Here is a 19517-nt window from a genome sequence, read left to right as displayed (position 1 = left end):
GATCTTTAATATACCCCAGAAGCCCATGTGTGGTGGAAGGCTCGGACTCCAGCTTGGTACCATTGAGAGATGGTTGACACTCTAAAAGGCAGGGCCTAGAGAGGAAGTGAGGTCACTGTGTGCCCCCAGAGGAGAATGTGGAAGCCTGTTTCCTCCTCCCTCTCACTTCCCAGCCATGGGGTAAGCAGTCTCCCTCTACCACACACTCCCACCGTGATGTGCTTCCTCACCCAAAGCAATGGGTCCAACCCATCAGGAAACTGTAGCCTCCAACACTGTGAGCTCAAATAAACTTTTCCTCTTCATAAGTTGATTCTCTCCAATATTTATTATAGTGACAGAAAGATATCTAACACGGATCTCTACTCTGGGGGAAACAGACACAGGAGTCAACAGCCACATCACACTGGGAGATGCACTTGCATAGAACAAGCTTCACTGATGTACAGGAGGACATACATACAGCTAGTATTTACCCAAAATGGCACCTCACACTTAACAAAGGAAATAAACACCAACACTGATACTGCTCTGCCTGGGAAAAGCTATAAGCAGCATTATTGATAAATGATATTTAAAACAAAATTCTCTTACAGACTGGTTTCTAATAGATGCCTGTTGATGTTGATCTGGCATTATCCTCACAATTCTGTAAAATTACAGGGAAAAGTGAAGCATTATTTTGAGCCAGTAATTTTTGTGTAGCTCAACATCTGTAATCATGAATAAGGGTCTGAGTCAACGGATTTCCCTGCTTCTAGCTGGGCTTAGCCAATGAAGAGCACAGACAAGAGATGGGGAGGAGTCCTAAGAGGATTGATGTAATTACTCTCCAGGCCTTGCCTGCAAGGACCCTCAATCAAAGATGGCTTTTTCCGTTTAAAAAATACAATAAAATAAAATCCTGTCATTTTTTTACAACATGGATGAACCTGAAGGACATTAAATGAAACAAATCAGGCACCGAAAGACAAATATCACATGTCTCATTCATATATGGAAGCTAAAAAAAATTGATCTCATAGAAGTATAGAAGAGTGGTTACCATAGGCTGGGAAGGTTGGGCATTGGTGGAAAGATGGAGAAAATCTGGTTAACGAGTTTGGAGATGCAGTTGGATAGGAAGAATAACTTCTTTTTTTATTTATCTATGACAGCAGAATGGATTACAATTCTTATTACAGATAGAGAGCACAATTTTTCATATCTCTGGTTGTATACATAGTACATTCACACCAATTCGTGTCTTCATACCTGTACTTTGGATAATACTGATCATCACAATCCACCATCATTAATTACCCCATGCCCTCTCCCTTTCCCTCCAACCCCTCTGCCCTGAAGTTAGCCAATCCCAAAAAACCAAATGCCGAATGTTTTCTTTGATGTAAGGAGGCTGATTCATAGTGGGATAGGGAAAGGGAACATAGGAAGAATAACTTCTAATATTCTATAGCACAGTGTGGTAATTATAGTTGACAATTAATTATATATTTCAAAATAGGTAGGAGACTTTTAATATTCCCAACACAGAGAACTAATAGATATTTGAGGTGTGGATATAAAAATTACTCTGATCTGATCATTAAACATCATATACATGTATTGAAATATCAGCCTGTTTCCTATAAATAAGCACAATTACTATGTCAATTAAAAATTTTTTTAAAGTTTTTAATTTTTAAAACAAGCACAGGTGTCCTTCAGCAGCCGTCTCCACAATGCCATCTCGTGCCAGGTCCTGGTAACGTCCCCTCTTGCCCCTGTGTGCTGAGGGTTAGTCATGGCATCACCCCCTTCCACCTCTGGCAAGAGGTACTACAGCATGGAGTTTCCCTGGAGTCTGCCCACACCTGGGTAAATGGTCTCTTCATTAAGTCTCCTAACCTCAAATTACCCAATTTAAGAGTGCAATCTGTTTCCTGCTGGCAGCCTGACAAACTACAGCCCTTATCTTATTTTCCTGCTCTCCAACATTTGATACCAATGTCCACTGCCTTCTTATCTCTGACTCTACCTGCTTAGTCTCCCTAATGAGTCTGTCTTAGACTGGTCAAGAAAAGGTGACAACATTAATCTTCAACAGCCCTTCCACAGAAACATGTAGTCTGAGTCAAAACAATGTGCTTTGATGGAAACAGCTTCCAGACAAGTTCCCTACACAACATCTTTTTTACCACCAACACACACACACACAAACACACACACACACACACACACACACACACCTAAGTACCTCCAAAATATAAACTCTGGATTTACTCAACAGCTTCTCTCTTCTGCCTAGCCCTTAAAGGCTGTTACTTTCCAAATTTTCCCTTTATATTTTCTATCCTTTTCTTATTTTATACATTCTTTCTGTAAAATTCCACACCTATGACTTCCATTGCCATACAAGAGCTTACCACTTCCAAATTCTTATCATGAAATCATCCCAATCCCCAGACATCTAGTTTCAAGTAGCCTTCTGACTACTGGACAACTTTCTTTAGGGATCTCCACAAGAACCCCAAACTCAACAAATTCAAAACTGAATGATCAAAAAAGCACTCTACAACTGTTCCCTATCCCAGTGAATGGCATGGACTCTGCTCAGAAATTGTGACCTAGGGCTGCAGATGTGTCTCATGGTAGCCCACTTTCCTAGAATGTATAAGTACATGGTTCCATCCTCAGCACCACAAAAAGAAAAAAGAGAGGAAGAAAAGAAAAAAAAAGAAATCTGTGATCTGTCCTGAATTCCTCCTACTCCATAACTCTTCTCCCCATTAAATCAGCCAGAAGGTTCTATCATCTTAAATATATCTCAGATCTCCTTGTCCTTTATTCAGCCTCACTGCCCTAATTATACTGTACATCAAGTCTCCCCCTTCCCTAATCCATCTTTCATAACACTTCTCCTGACATTTCTAAAATTAATTTTATCTTCTTATTCTCTCTTTATAATTCTCCGATGACTATATTTTATGTTCGGGATAATATGTCCAGACTTCCAAAAGATATGCAAAACCCATGCCTATGTTTCTAGTCTCATAACCTCACAAAATCATATTTATCATAAAATATAGTCATTTCCCATTATCATTTTCATGATCATGTATGTAAATACATGTAGAGCATAGGTCTATTTCCAGATTCTCCATTCTGTCCCATTGGTCTGTCTATCTTTATGCCAATAACTCACTATCTTAATTATTGTAACTTCATAATAAATCTTACCACACAAACACCACAGTTTAGATATTCAACACTATGCATTTCCTCATTTGTACTGCTTACCTGACATGGCACAATTTTTATTGCACTTTCACTTTTATTCAGTTTAAAATATTTTCTAATATTCCTTATGATTTCTTCTTTGACCCCATGGGTAATATATAATTGCTTTATTTGTTTTTCAAGGATTTGGGGATTTTTCAGATATCTTTTTGTCATTGATTTTTCATTTAATTACATATAGTCAGACAACATGAATTGTTTCTCTTGGATCCTTTTAAGCTCACTGAATTTAGATTCATCATCTAGAATGTGGTGTATCCTGGTAAATTTTCCATGATTCCTAGAAAAGAATGCTGCTGTCATTGGATGGAGTGTTTTATAAATGTCAATTACATCAAGATGATTGAGTGGGCTACTTAAGTCTTCCACATCCTTAGTGATTTTTCAGACTACTTTTTCAGTTTTTGAGAGGGGATCTTGAAATATGCAAATAATGGTGAATTTTTCTATATTTTCTTGCACTTCTATCAGTGTGCTTTATGTGTTTTGAAGCTCTGATATTAGATGCTTAAACACTTAGAACTGATGTGTTCTAATGAATTGACCCCTGTATCAGTAGAAAATTACCTTCATTTTTTCTATTAATATTCTTCTTTCTGAATCCTACTTTTTTTAAAACACACACACACACATACCCTCTGGCACTTTTTTGAGTAGTAGTTAGAATAATATCTTTTTCAATTTTTTATTTTATTTTAAATGTATTTGTATCAATACATTTTCTGTAAATACCATATAGCTGGGTCATGCTTTTTAATTCAATATGATAATCTCTTCCTTTCAGTTGAAGTATTTTTTATTTTAGTGGTTGCCTTTGGGTTCACTGTATTTATCTTTTTATAGTTAATCTTCAAGGTTTATTTTACCACTTCATGTAAAATATTAAAACCTCACAATATTGTATTTCCATTTCTCTCCAAGAATTGTCATATATTTCATTTTTAAAAATGTTATAATTCCCAAAATGCATCATTTTATTTTTGTTTAAACAGTTGATAATCCTTTAAGAAGATTTTTAAATGAGAAAATAATCTTATATATTTACCATTTGCCATTTCCAGTGCTCTTCATTCCTTTATGTAGATTCATATTTCTATTCTTCATAGTTTGCTTTCTCCCTAAAGGACATCCTTAATTTCTTAGAATTCAGATAGACTGGAAATTAATTCTTCTAGTTTTGTATTTCTGAAAAAAAATCATAATTTCACCTTTCTTTTTAAAAGATATTTTAAATGTATAGAATTGAAGGTTGAAAACTTATGGTTTTGTTGTTGCTCTGTTTTGTTTTGTTTTTAATGCTTTAGAGATGTTATTTGACTGTCTTCTCAGTTACATTTTCCAGTGGAAAAAAAAATCAGCTATCATTTTTACCTTTGCTCCTCCCTAGGTAATAGGGCTTTTTTTTCCTGGCTCCTTGGAAGATTTTTCTCTTTATCAGTTCTCCCTACTTCCTTTATTTGTCCTGACCATTTGGGAACTCTCCAACTATATGATTTCCCTGCAGGCTTGACCCCCAAGCTGGGGCCTTGAACATTCCTAGGCACCAATGTTTATGTTATTGCCTGAAATACTGAGAGATCAAAAATATTGTCAAACAGGTAGTAACCAGCTCCAGTCCTGAGCCAAATTCATTAAACCCCCATATAACCTCCATAACCTGATCCTCTTGTTGCCGACAAACCTAGATTGAACATTTCCTTTCTCACTCTCCATCATAAGGACAGAGCAGCTCACTATATGTAAATTCCCCCCCCCCCCAATGAATGCTTTGGACTGATCACCTTGGCATTCAGTGCTTCTTTCTTTGGAATCCTAGCAGACCCCACCTCAGAACTTTTTGAGACAGTCCCTTGAGGGAACTCCCTTGCCACCACTTTTGGGGTGACTCCAGCCATGGGTTGACCAAATAAGACACAGTGGTTCTGAGCAATTTGATTATGATGTGTCCTGATGAAATTTTGTTTTCCTTTTGCTGGGGTTGAGTTTCTTGGCATTTGTGGGTAAAAGTTTTTACCAAATATAAAATTTTTTAACTATTACTTCCTCAAATGCATTGTCTGTGCTGCCCTCCTTTGTGAACTACAATTTTATGTGCACTATGACACCTAAAGTTGTTCCACACTTTGCTAATTATTTTTGTTTTTGATTTTGGGTTCTTCCTATTGCCATGTATTCAAGTTCACTAATCGTTTCTTTCAAAAAGCCTAATCTGCCATTATTAGTCCTGTTCAGTGTGTTTTATTTCAGACATTATAGTTTTCATCACTGTAATTTCTTTTGCATCTTTTTTGTATCTTCCATGTTTCTTCTTAATTTTTTGAGTACATAGAATACAATTTTTAGACCTTTTTTAATGTTCTTTTCTGCTGATTCTAATATTAGTCTCTGCTGGGTTGGTTTCAATTAATTTTTTTAATCTTCAAAATAGATTGTATTTTCTTGCTTCTTTATCTGTCTTATAATTTCTTCCTGGATACAAGACATTGTGAATTTCACCTTCTTGGGTGCTACTGGGTAATTTTATGTTTCCACATGGGTTTTCTTGTGGAGTATACATACATAAATTGCTTGCAAACTTGATTGGTGCTTTTAACATTTATTAGGCAGGACCAGAGACATGTTTAGCTCAATGTTCATTATTTCACAATGAAGATAAGAACCTTCCAAGTATTCTACCCAATGCCCCATGAATGAATTTTTCCACTCTATGGAAATATTCTCTCTCTCTCTCTCTCTCTCTCTCTCTCTCTCTCTCTCTCACACACACACACACACACACACACACACACACACACACACACACACCACATCAATCAATCAATCAGTAGGCAGCTAAATACTTAAGAACTGCACAGAAGTCTCTGGGTTCCTCTCTTGGTGGGAAGCTCCTACCTCTTTAGTACTCTTGCCTGCAAATTCTAGCAACCTTTGTTTCTCCAGACTTTCATCTCTGTCTTCTCAACTCTTGGAGTCTTCTGGGCTCCACCTGGGTTTTCACTTCCTGCCCTGACAGGAGACTATCTCTCTAGGCTGTAAACTGTGTTAATCAGAGGGATCATTTTATTTGTTTCCCATCTCCCAGGGGCCCCTGTCCTCCGCTGCTTCACACCCAGTGTCTTGTTTCATCTATTTTGCTAAGTTTTGTTTGTTTTGTAAGTAGGATAGTAAATCCATTACCTATTACTCCACCTAGGTCAGAGGTGGAAGTCTTTGAATAACCTTATTTAAATCATTTAGGAGAGCCTTAAAACTAATTTGATTTTGAGTTCACAATGGCCTCTTTGGCAAATTATTTTTTGTTTATTCTATTAAATGTGCAACAGATAGATACTATTAATAAATATATTTTATAAATGAGAAAACTGATAGTTCAAGAAAATTTTTCTTCATCATCCAACTATTAATGTTGAAACCATACTTCAAATCTAGACAGCTTGATTCAAGTTGATATCCACAGTTATATATCACCACATATTATAAGACTAGCCATGAACTATAAGAATTTTAGCCATTATACATTAAATATCTATTTTTCAAGTTTTGACTATGACCTACAATAGAAATCTAGTTTATACCCCCACCAAGCACACACACACAACTCAACAAAAAATTTCATATTTTAAATAAAATATTACAGTTATTATAGGTACTTATCTCTGATTTTATTCTTTTTGCTCATGTTTGTGTTACTAAAATTAATTCTACAATACATTAATATTTTTGATTTTTCATTAGAGAAACAAAATGATGTTGTTTCTTGTTGAGAGCCACAGCCGAAGGGGCTCCAGCAAACTTTCAGACTGCCACCTGATGATTGGCTCACAGCGGCCCCAGCAACACCTAGTGATTGGCTCCTCTGTGGAGATGCTCATTGAGCTGTTTCCCTGCCCTTTCAGACTACCAGCTGATGATTGGCTCACAGCGGCCCCAGCAACATCCAGCAACATCTACCTGATTGGCTCCTCTGCGGTGATACTCATTGGGCTGTTTCCCTGCCCTTTCAGACCACGGAGCTGCTCATTGGGGGACTTTTTTGGCTCCGCCCATGCGACCCAGCCAATCGGCCTCAAGAGCAGGAGGATTGTGGGAGGAAGAGGCTGGGTTGGGGTGTGTGGCTTGTGGGAAGCCGGTGGTGGCAGTTGGGCTCTGAGGGTTTTTTCTGAGGAGCTGTTTTGTTTGGCGTGTGTGGTTCTAAAAATAAAGTTAGTTTCTTTTGACAAGTGGCTCCTGAATTGTGCCCAGCCAGACTGCGGCAGTTTCTTTAGATTCATTTATTCTAAGACCTCCTTTTGAGATTGTTTTCATATTTTTATGGCTTTGCTTTGATTTTATTTGATTGGATTTTTTCAGTAATTGGGAAAATCCAAGGGCTAATTATGAGATAGTCGTATTTATTCCAAGCCTAGATGTTTTGATTTACTACCAATATTATCATCATTATTATTTTTTAGCTTTATGAATTTTATCACAATTTGGCATCCAATGGATGTTGTGAATTCACTTGAAATGTTCACTTTTCCTTTGAATATTCCTCAGTGAATACTTTCATGAGATAAAAGTTCTGATATGAGCCAGGATATGAGCACATGCCTATAATCCCAGTAGCTTGGGAGGCTGAGGCAGGAGAATCGCATGTTCAAAGTCAACCTCAGCAAAAGCAAGGCACTAAGCAACTCTGAGACCCTGTCTCTAAATAAAATACAAAACAGGGCTGAGTATGTGGCTCGGTGGTCCAGTGCCCTGAGTTCAATCCCCCATACCCAAAAAGAAAGTTCTGATATGATATTCCATCAATTGATGACATCATCCCCAAGAGATTATTTTTTAATTGTTAGTTTATTTAATCTTAAGTATATGCTAGTGAAACTTAGTTATATGGCTTTCTTAATTAAGTATAATAAATTTAGATCTTATTATTTCTGATTTGTGTGGCGTATAACTGTTATTATTTTTGTAAATTGATTGCTAGCTTCCATCAACATTTAATTGAGATTCATTGACTATTATGGTTATTTAATTATCAACAAAACATTATTTCAGCAAATTAAAATATATGAGTGGTAGGCATTAACTTTGCAAACAAAAATATGCAATTTGATTTTTATTGATAAACTATTTTCTATGTAATGGTTTTCCACTTAATGGGCTATTTGTAGGAAGACTGGTATCAATTAATACATCTATTAAATACTACCATTTTCAAAAATGATCCCCAATTATCTTGCTGTAAGATATTTTGATAAGTGTGAATAAAATACCTGCACACTTCTTTACAGTTAATATATGAAGACTTAAATTGGACATTCCTTTCTTATGTGATTTTCATCTAATTATATGGCCATTAGATATATCCTTCAAATGCTCAATAATCCTCTCTTTACAATCAACTTATGGTTAATTAAAAAGCAGTGACAAACTTGCTAACTCTGCATTAACTACTCACTTGTGAATGTAAATTTAACAGCAGGTCTAAATTATTTTAAGTGATTTAAGGATTTCCAATATCCTCTCTCAACTGCAAAGTTATCTGATTCAAACAAACAGGAAGTGAAAACAACATGTCAATTAAATATTCTCCTGTTGAGTAACAACAAGTTTCCATTTTAATATTATAATGCAACATTATTAGCACTAAACTTACAAAATGAGAAATACAAATGACTGGTATAAAATTTATATAATTTACATGAAAACTATTCAGTGCTAGTTTTTGTGCAATAAAATATAATCTAAAATATAAAAGGGCAGTTGGAGGGAAGGCTGTTTTCCCTCTGAGTTTCTGCCAGAAAAGATAAAAGATCCCTCTGTTGGAGGATATTGTTACACAGTCTGCCATCCATCTCATCCCTGCTTCTGAGTTCATCGCTGATTGAACTTGGAGATCAGCTAACCAACAAGACAGCAAAGAGCAAATGCATGACCCCAACAACCATCATAAGCTCTGAGCCAATGATATTCTTTACCTGGAATTTTAAATGTAAGAAATAGAAAGTACACAATTGGAAATAAGAGCAGAAAGGAGTAGGAAATATCATTCGAGATACCGAAATGGAAAAGGGTTAAAGAATTATTAAAGCAAATCTCTTAATGAGGAAAAAAGATGAGAAGATTTGACACAGGGAGTTGTCCTTTATCTTCAAAAGCCTTCCTCTATCCACCAGGGTCTTGGGTGCTTGCTTTCTGTTATCATCTTAGTTGACAAAACATCCCTCACCAATTCCTCACTCCACGAAGTAAAGAAATATCTGCTCCTTCCAAACAAATGACTTTACCACCATGAGAGTGCTCATTTTGACCAGATCATCAACAAATATTTATGCAACTTTATGCAAAGTCCAAGCGGGATGACACACTTGGTACGTGAGAAGACATATCCTCTCAGAAGAATGAAAGTTGTTCCACATTCCTTCACAGACATTTCACTTGAGAAATCAATCCAAAAATTATGACAGGGTAGATGTGAAGATTTTATTTAGAGTTTTGTCAAAGGTTTCATGAATAGACTCGAAGAACATGTATTTTGTTAAGTGAGATCAGTCAAGCACAGAAAGACAAAAACTACATGCTCTCACTCATAAGTGGAATCTTAAAAAGTTGATATCATAAAAACTGAGAGTAAATTGTGTTTACCCAAGACTGGGGAGAAAGGAAAGGGGAGAGATTGGTCAAGAAGTAAGATGTTAGATAGGAGGAATAAGTTCTGGTGTTCTATGGCACAGCAGGATGAATATCATTAACAATAATGCATTATATATCTGAAAATAGTTAGAAGAGAGGTTTCTGTGTGAGAGAAGAGTATTTTGATTTACTTACCATAAAGATATAAGTTTAAGGTGATGGATGTGTTAATTACCTTAACAATCATAACCCAATATATACATGAGTCAAAACATCATATTGTACCTTATAAATGTGTACAAATACTATATATCAAAAAATTAATTAAACATAAGTATACAAAATCTCAGTGATTTTTAAATTGGTGAAATAAATTGGAGTATAATGGATTCTATCAACTCAGTAAAAGTGATAGAAAAGCACTGAATGGGCCTATAAATATGAAAATGAAGTACAGAGTGACAAGAAACAACTATAGCCAAATAAATATGGTTTCTTTTGTTAAAAATAAAATATGTATCTTGAATATCTGCATACAAATACATAATTGAGATAAGGTCTAAAGCCAACATGGTAAAATCGGCAATCCCTTGGTAGTGAAACTCCTAGTGATTTCCTCTCCTCACATTTTGCACGTCTGAATTTTCAAAATTTCTCTACTAAACATGTTTAACTTGTATAATCAAAACAAATTAACATTTGGAAAAGTGAAAGCAGTGATTGTCCCTAGGTGTTTGGGATTATATTTTCCCTTTCTTTTCTGTAACGAGCAAGTATTACTTTTATAATTGAAAAATAAATTGTATTTTTTAAAACAGCATAGAAATATAATGTACCATGAAAGAATAAGTCCGATTCCACAAGAGACTTTATCAGGATTATGATAAGCTTTTGTTAGATTCTTCATGACCATTTTGTTTTCAAAAACACCACTATAGAAATAAACTCCCTCCTTGCCCACTCCCCCCTCAAAAAAAATCATATGGTAAGGAACAAGACAGGGTAGTCCAATAACAAATTGTCCTCTGTATATTACGGAGGCCATGAACACTTTTTGATATGAAAAACAAATTGCCAATTGTGTTACAGTAAATCCACCATTGCCGGTATTGCTGCCAGAATTGCCATTTGTCACCTCATTGGATAAATCTTTCTCTATACAAATCCAAAAGTTTCATGGTAATTCCAACACTATCCATATATCCAACTATGTTGTTGCTAATATCACCAACAGAGAGTCGATTTTCTATATGGCAATATGAAATGTGAAAGTGTTCATTTAACAATCAAGAGTTATTTTGGTGACCTAAGACCAACTAGGACTTTTCTCTTGAATTTGCTGCCCTTTGAATGGTTTACCTATTTACTTATTTTTCCAGATAATGGAATCATAAAATTTCAGCATTTTACCCATACTAAATGTACATACTTTTTTCTGAATAAGTTCTGGGGAATCTAATGCACAACATGTTATTGTAGTTAACAATATTGTATTGTATACTTGAAATTTGCTAGAAGAGTAGATCTTATTTGTCCTCAGTACACACACACACACACACACACACACACAACAGTATAAATATATGTGGAGGGATGTGTTAATTAATTTGACATGTATAAATATGTTATATATACACATATGACACCATCATGTTTTCTACCTTGAATTTTATAATTTTTATTTGTTTATTATGCTTCAATCAATCTTGAAAAAATCATTTTTCTTTCATAGACCCTCATAGATTTATCTTCTCCACACCTGACTCTTTTTTCTCAGAATCCATGTTTTAAGCATCCAGTTCCCTCCTAGTATATTTTGATGTTTGTGTAGGATTAACTCTCCTTGGAAGATATTTTTCAGTAGATTGAGGTCATGGACTTAAGTTACCAGAGTAAGTACTTTACTTGGAGACTAATAGATTTGTCTATTCCTGGCTATTCTATAAGTGGTAAGTCACAAATGGGCCAAGAAAAAATACTGTAGATTAATCAAAACTAGCTTTCATCAACTAGGAAAAAAAAGAGCACAATACCTTGACTACAACAGGAAAGCATTCATTAGACAAATACTGAGACCCACTATGTGCCAAACACTCTTAGAAGTCCTAGGGACATACAAACAAAGACAACAGTGTCACTTCCTTCATGGAGCTCACATTTAAGTATTAATTTTAAATGTTTTAAAGCTCCAGTTGTCAGAATCTTTAACTCATGCCTGAGGTAAGAATTTTTTTAACTACTTAATTCTTAGTGGATTCTTAAGATCCCTCAGAAGTGTGGTAGTACCACCTATAATCTCAGAGACTCAGAAGGCTAAGGCAGAAGGATGGCAAGTTCAAGGCCAGCCTAGGCAATTAAGGTAACCCTGTCTCAAAATAGAAAATTAAAAGGGCTAGGAATGTAGCTAAATATTAGAGCCCCCTGAATTCAATCCCCAGCACCAAAAACAAGAAAAAAGATAGCTCAAGAGCATTCCAAAGATGAGGGTTCCAATATTCTATTCTCTAGCATTTAATTCTCTAAGAAAATACCTGTTTAAAGCAGGATAATTATTTTAAATTTAGCACATTGCAGTTCTTTAGATTTCACTTGCCAATTATATTCCATTAGAAGGAAAAACACAGGACTTGTATGGATAAAGAGCTAAGACCTCGAAGACCAAGATTTCATGATAGACCTCCAAAGAATCAGCTATCACTTAGGCCACAGAGGATCAATGTTTCCTGAACTGATCTCCTCCTATCCCTTGAAGGACACAGTCCTACAGTTTCACAGATTCTAAGAACTTCTAGACAGAGAAGAATCAATGTATCCAACATGTCTCAGCAGAGCACCCGGACACCTAGGGCATTCATGAAGAGGACCCACGCTGACCCATACAAAGGAACTTCTGTGAATTCTACCCCCTGCTCCTATGGAGCACAAAAGCTTGATATTATTATTATTATTCCTTGTGCCCCTGTACCAAAAAAACAACTCTTATGCACTGCTTCAAACCATATCGACTTTATCTCTTTTCACCATGAATGCTGTAAACAGATTCATGCAGATGAGCCTGATAGCACATTTATCATCTTTCTCTGGGTATCTCTGATGCTGTGCTTGACACTTATTCAGAGCAAAGTGGAATGCATAAACTAATGGGCTATGGACAAACTCTTGAACTCTAGATCAGTGGGGGATAGAGGAGAGAAGAAGGTGACTGCTCTTCCCCATCCTCCCACTCTTCAGACAATTCTAAGTTTGGACATACCAAGATTTTCAGCAGGTCCCACTCAACCAGCCATCCATCTCCTTAGCCAAGTTGGCTTTACATGCTTGTACTGACTCTCCTTTTCCTATTTGCTACCTCCTACTCCCCGGGATCACATTCTCATATCAACAACCTGCAAATAAACCTGTGACTTGGGCTCTGATTGGGCAGTAAGGCAGCTTCTCTGCTGTCTTAAAGGACAGCTTGTATAGAAGAAAAAAAGTAAGAGAGGCAACACCATCAAGAAGATTAGGGCTCTGGCCTTAGTTTATGATTTGTTAGCTGTGTAACTTTGCATAAGTTTCATAATCCTTAGATTATGAAGTTAAGAAGAATGAGAAATACACTGTTGGTGGGAATGTAAATTAGTACAGTCATTATGTAGAACAGTAGGGAGGTTCCCCAAAAACTAAATATAGATCTACCATATGGTCCAGCTATCCCACTCAGGCTTATATCCAAAGAAATGAAGTCAGCTTACCAAAGAGACACTGTCCATGTTTATTGCTGCACTGTTCACATGACTAAGATATGGAGCCAACCTAGATGCCCATCAATGGATGAATGGATAATGGGTAATAGATAAAGAAAACAGTGGACTACCAGTCAGTCACAGAAAAGAGAGGAATCCTATCATTGGCAGCAAAATGAATGAATCTGGAAAGATGCAATGTTGAGTAAATTAAGTCAGACACAGACAAATACTGTATGTCTCACATGTGGATACTAATTTTAAAAAGTCAATTGGAATGTAAAATACTAATTTCTAGAGGCTGGGAAGGGTGAGAGAGGAGAAATAGAGGGAGGTTAGATAACAATATCAAAACACAGAAATAATAAGTTCTAGTGTTTTACAGAAAATAAAATGAGGTGACTATAGCTCACAATAATCTACTTCACACAAGCTCACACCAGTATATTTTTTTGTACTAGGAATTGAACCCAGGGGTGCTTCACCACTGAGTCAGATCCCCAGTCCTTATTGTTTTTTGAGACAGGATCTCGATAAGTTGCTGTGGCTGGCCTTGAACTTGTGATCCTCCTGCCTCAGCCTCACATGTTGCTGGGATTATAGGTATGCGCCACCACACTGGCCATATTTTATACTAGACAAGAGGAGTTTGAAGGCTCCAAAGCCTTCAATGATAGGGAGATGAAAACATGAATTACCTGATTTCATCAATACACATTGTACAGATGAATTAAAATATCACACTGTATCTCATAAACATGAACAATTATTAAATGTTAATCGAATTTTTTTTAGTATTTGAGAAAATGGAAATGCTAATGATTCTGATTTGATCATTACATATTATTGACATGTATTGAATCATCACACTGCACCCCATATATATGTACAATTAAAATAAGAAATTTTTTAAAGTATGAAGATTAAATAAGGCAATATGGTCTATAGCTTCTAGACTCCCATATCCAATTTCCCCAGCTCAAAACTGCCATTTAACTCCCTAGAAATAATTGGGCAGAAATTCAATGAGGTAGAAATTGAAGCATTCAAATTAAGCAAAACATTCTTCTGTACATTATATTTCCTCTTTTGTCCAAAGTTTACTTGTTTACTTTGGAGGCTTCCTCCTCTTTAAAATTATGCATCCCTAAACTAATACACTTCACAGACGGTGCTCATTCCAAGCACTTGCTCTCTCAAGAACATATGGATTTCTGAAGCTTAACTCCTTTTAACTTTCAACAAAATATCCTGACTTGGCGCTAACTCTTTCAAGAAGATGAATGTTACAATTTGGAGGTGAGATGTCCCCAAAAAAAGCTCCTTTTAATCAAGAATATACAGAGGTAAAATGATTGGCTTGTGAGAGCTGTAACCCTATGAGTTCATCCCAGTTTGAACGACTGAATGGTATCCAGGCTAGGGGAGGGTGGGTCACAAGGGGCGTTCTCTGAAAGGGTGCATCTTCTCTGTGGCCCCTTCCCTCTTGTTCTCTGCCTCCCGACTCTTCCATGAGCCAGACAGCTTTCTTCCACTGGGCTCTTCCCCCATGCTGTGCTGCCTCATCTCGGGTCCAGAGCAATGGCATCCACCACCTACGGACTGAGACCTCTGAAACCATGAGCCTCAAATAAACTTTTTCTTCTCTAAGTTGTTCTTGTCAGGTATTTTGATCACTCTGACAAAAAGCTGATGAAAACAGTGAATGAAATAGGGAAGGAGAAGAAAAATAATATGAGAGGATATCAGGAACCTGGGAGCAATGTGACCAAGTTCTACCAATAAAAGAATTGTTGAAAAGCACTGAGGTTCCAGCTGAGAATGGCCTTCAATTGATTTTTGGAGAATTTGCTTTCTCTGAGCCTATAAGGCACACTTCCCTGTCTTCCTAGTCTTATCCCTATCAAAAATGGTACTCAAATATCCATATTTAAACATACCTTCATACCTCCTGATTAAGGACCTCTGTATTCCTTATAGAGAGAAGGGCTCAAATCACATTGAACTCACAGTCTGAGATATAGTTCCTAGTCGTAGGAGAATGTAATTGAGAGAATCCACAAAGAAATGTGTTTTCAACTTGGGAAAAGAACTGAATATCTCAGATGAGGACGGGGCTGTAGCAGAGCGGAATCACCTGAGACAAATGAATAAAGAAGTGTTGAGATGGAAAGGTGTAGGTTGTGTGCAAAGGCACATAAATGACATGAAGGCAAAGACTGAAGGTCCGAAGGGATCGTGAGTGTGCTAACTGTGCAAGGAAGAGGGTGGAAAGACTGGGGGAGTACTGTGGTCCGAGAAGGAAATCTCAGAGCCGGAGACATTGTGAGTTATCTTCACATGACTATCAGCAACCGAAGTTAATTCTTTGTGTAGTGAGTAGATTAGCCTTTGTATACAAATAGAAATGGATCCTGAAGAAACTACTATAGACCCTTGATGTATAATGAATACATCAGATCTCATTTAACCTATAAAGACTTCAAATGAAAAAATCAATAGTAGGAAACAGACCATTCTACGATGATTTATCAAGTTATCCCTACTGAGGTCCCACCTTAATTATTTTCTGCAGCGTGGAAAGCTACTACCAGGAAGACAATTGTGTAAGGGAGCTTGCTCCTGTGAAATAATTGTTTAGTTCTCCAAAACATAGAAAATTGAGAAAATCCAGGATATAGCCAACCATACATTTACCCACCCATCCACCATCCATCTCTCCATCCAATTATTCATTGAACAATCACAATTTACCAATGTATACCAGAGTATAGTATATTAAATTTTCTATAAATCAACATTCATGAACTGAGCATCATGCTAAGTACTTTTACAAAGATGAGCAAGGTACCATCCAAAGCACTGAAGAGCTACCAAATTCGGACAGCTAGAAAGGTAAACAAATAGCTACCATGCATTTTGAAGAGGGATAGAGAAGTGCATAACTACTCCGATTGTTTTTTAAATGACTTTGTTTATTAACTATATATTAATTTTTGGCAAATACTGAGAGATAGTGTCAAAAATGGTAAGCATTTATAAACATAAAAAAATCAAGGTTTGAAAGTCTTAACATCTATCGGTTGTTTAAGGATTGCTTGTAAAGCTGACCACCTTATCCATCACTGCTTCACTCTGGCTTTTTCTAATAAGGCTAAAGAGGTCACATACTTCATGTCTTTCAAGAGGTGCTGTGACGGATGCGCCAATCAAGGTTTCATATCAACAACCGTCCTCCCCCTCTGCACCCAGGGAACACCGGGAATAAGCCTTTTTAACAACTTGCAAGAAATTGTTTTTTAGAAAGGAAGAGAGTAGGAGAAGAAAAGAATAGAAATAAATGTATGACCTTGGCTTTCAAACTTTTATCTCTACACTTCTTATTCAAACCATGTCCCTCGGGTCTCTCTCTGCACAGAGGGAGATGCTTCCCTCCTCTGTGTGACTAGGATGCCTGAATTTCTCTCCAATCCCTGTCCCAGTGGGATGTTGACTTGTGACCAACGGAGAGAACAGATCATGGAGAAATGGGCTATTTATCCACATGGCGTGTTTCCCCATGAATGCCTTTTTCCTGGTCTGGAAGAAAAGTTTCCATGACAACCAAGTCACTAACATTCACTTCCCACTAGCTGACGTGCTTCCCTCCCCGTTGATCAGCTGGAGATTGTGTTAAAATTGTTTTACAGAGACTGGATAATCTTCAGGGATTATTTGCCTGTTTATTTTTTGACAAACTGGGCTCTTCAGCTTCTTAAATGGGCCTTTCTCTTTTGGCATAATCCCAGCTAAACAGAACAAGTTTTAGCCAATGCTAGTCACCTCATAGGAAATAAAATATGGAAGGGAACCTCCCTTCTCCATAAAGGACACATAGGAGCTCTGAAGACAGAACTATTTCCTATTTCTTTCCCTCCTCTATGTACCTGCCACATGGTCTGGCAGGTGGTATATATTATTAAATAAATGTTGAACCTACGATCACCCAAGCTTTCTCTGAGTATTTATGTTTAGGTTGATGAGTTAACATAAAACCCATCTTCTGAAATGTAAAAGCTTATTCTTCTTAAAGATGTCTCTATAAAAAGGAAAGGGACTTGCAGTAAGAGTGTAAGTACATACCAACTGTTAAGTCTATGCACATAAGAAAGACTGAAGAAACAGACAAAAATATTTATAAGTGCTATGTTTAGTAGGTGAAAATATGGAAGTATTTCTTCAGACTTTTCTCAATTTGCTTTTTTTTTCTTTTTTATTAATAGTAAATTTTTCTGATGAGTATCTACTATACTCAAAGTCCCAAAACTAGCCCCCAGGGTCAGAAAGATTTGTGAGTCTCCTTTATATTCAGAACCATGAAAAGAAGTGGTGAACTAGGCAGAACCCAACTTGCTAGGTAGAGGTTTATGTCCCCTGATATGCATATCATCTGGTGTTATATGACTATATCCTGCAGTGGGAAGGAGGTCAGATGAACTTGTGGATAAGGATGAACCAACACTTTTCTCCTTGTCTAAAAACAAATCTGATCTTTGGTTAACTTGCTTGCTCCTTCTCCTGAAAATTTGATAAAGGTAGAATTGCAGCATTTCTTATGGTTAAAAGACTCATGATAGGTAAGCTGCATCTGGCCAGGAACCGTATGAGTGAAACATAGATAGCTAGTGGGAGGCTACGGCTTTAGGATTCCCTGAACATAGAGATTCACCACAAGGCATATCTCTGCCTATGCCAGTAACTAGAGATATGGGTCCCGAGGGATGTGAAATTTCTAGGCCAGGGAAGCTACTGCATCTGTCCAGTATGAGTCTTATTTTCTTACAACTGAACTCTCATGATGGGAGCAGGAGCAGGTGCAGGGGTTGGAAGGAGAAAGAGTGGGATGCTACAAGAATTGCTATGATAGTTATTCCTGTTGAAAAAAAGTTTGTGCTCTCTGGGTTTCTGGCCCAACAGACATCTGATCAAACTTGGTGCATGGTGTTATGTATCAGGTCTTGTGAGTCTGAATGTCGACCTGCTCAGGATCTGATAAGGACAGCCAATTTTAGAAGTGTTGAGACCATTTCTTCAATTATTCTTCCATTTTTCTTCACTAGAAAACACCTAAGTGTGACTCCACATGAGCTCCCTAAGGGAATATTACTGTAGCTTCTACAAGAATGTTCTTTATTTTAGTCAGGACTGGAGCGTTTGTTCATTAAGTGATACATGCATGGTGGACACTGAGATGTTCCACTAAATCACCCTTCAGAGATGAAAGGCAGTATTTTTAAATAAAGTTTGTAAGTTCTACATAAAAGGAAAAAATAGATAACTTTTGCAGCACTACTGCAAATAAAAATGTTGGTGTAACACAGCATCACAGTTGAGGCAATGTTCTTGTTAAATTAAGAAACCTATGGGTCATAAGTGAAATAGAACTGGCAGGAATACACATGGAATTTTATAAATGTGTCCAGTTGTATGCTGAGTTGGTTCATTGCTAACTTGCAAGAGATAATGGTGAAATTTTGGGAGATTAGTAACTAGTACTGTGATTAAAAATTATATTGCAGAAAGTTACAATTAAATAAATTATACTAAGATTATAAATGCTTTAAAAAACTGCCTTCAGAAATGAAGGATTGATTACCCAGATTTGGGACATAGTAGGGGCAGGCTGTCCTCAGCTATCAGCCCTCTTTGGATATTGCCTTGGTAGAAAAGGGACCCCTCACCTACAGTCATGCTCAACCCAAGTTATTGATCAACACAGGTGTCTAAAAGTCTGGTCCCTTCACCCCAACTTGAAACTCAAGGATTACCCCAATGTCAGCATTCCCCATAGGTCGACAAAAGTTTCCGTGAGGCAGTGTGGAGGTCAAGCTTTCCCTCTGTCCAATCCTCATTTCA

Source organism: Callospermophilus lateralis, chromosome 18 (genome assembly GCF_048772815.1).
Source record: "Callospermophilus lateralis isolate mCalLat2 chromosome 18, mCalLat2.hap1, whole genome shotgun sequence".
NCBI lineage: Eukaryota > Metazoa > Chordata > Mammalia > Rodentia > Sciuridae > Callospermophilus > Callospermophilus lateralis.
This window is presented reverse-complemented; position numbering follows the sequence as displayed.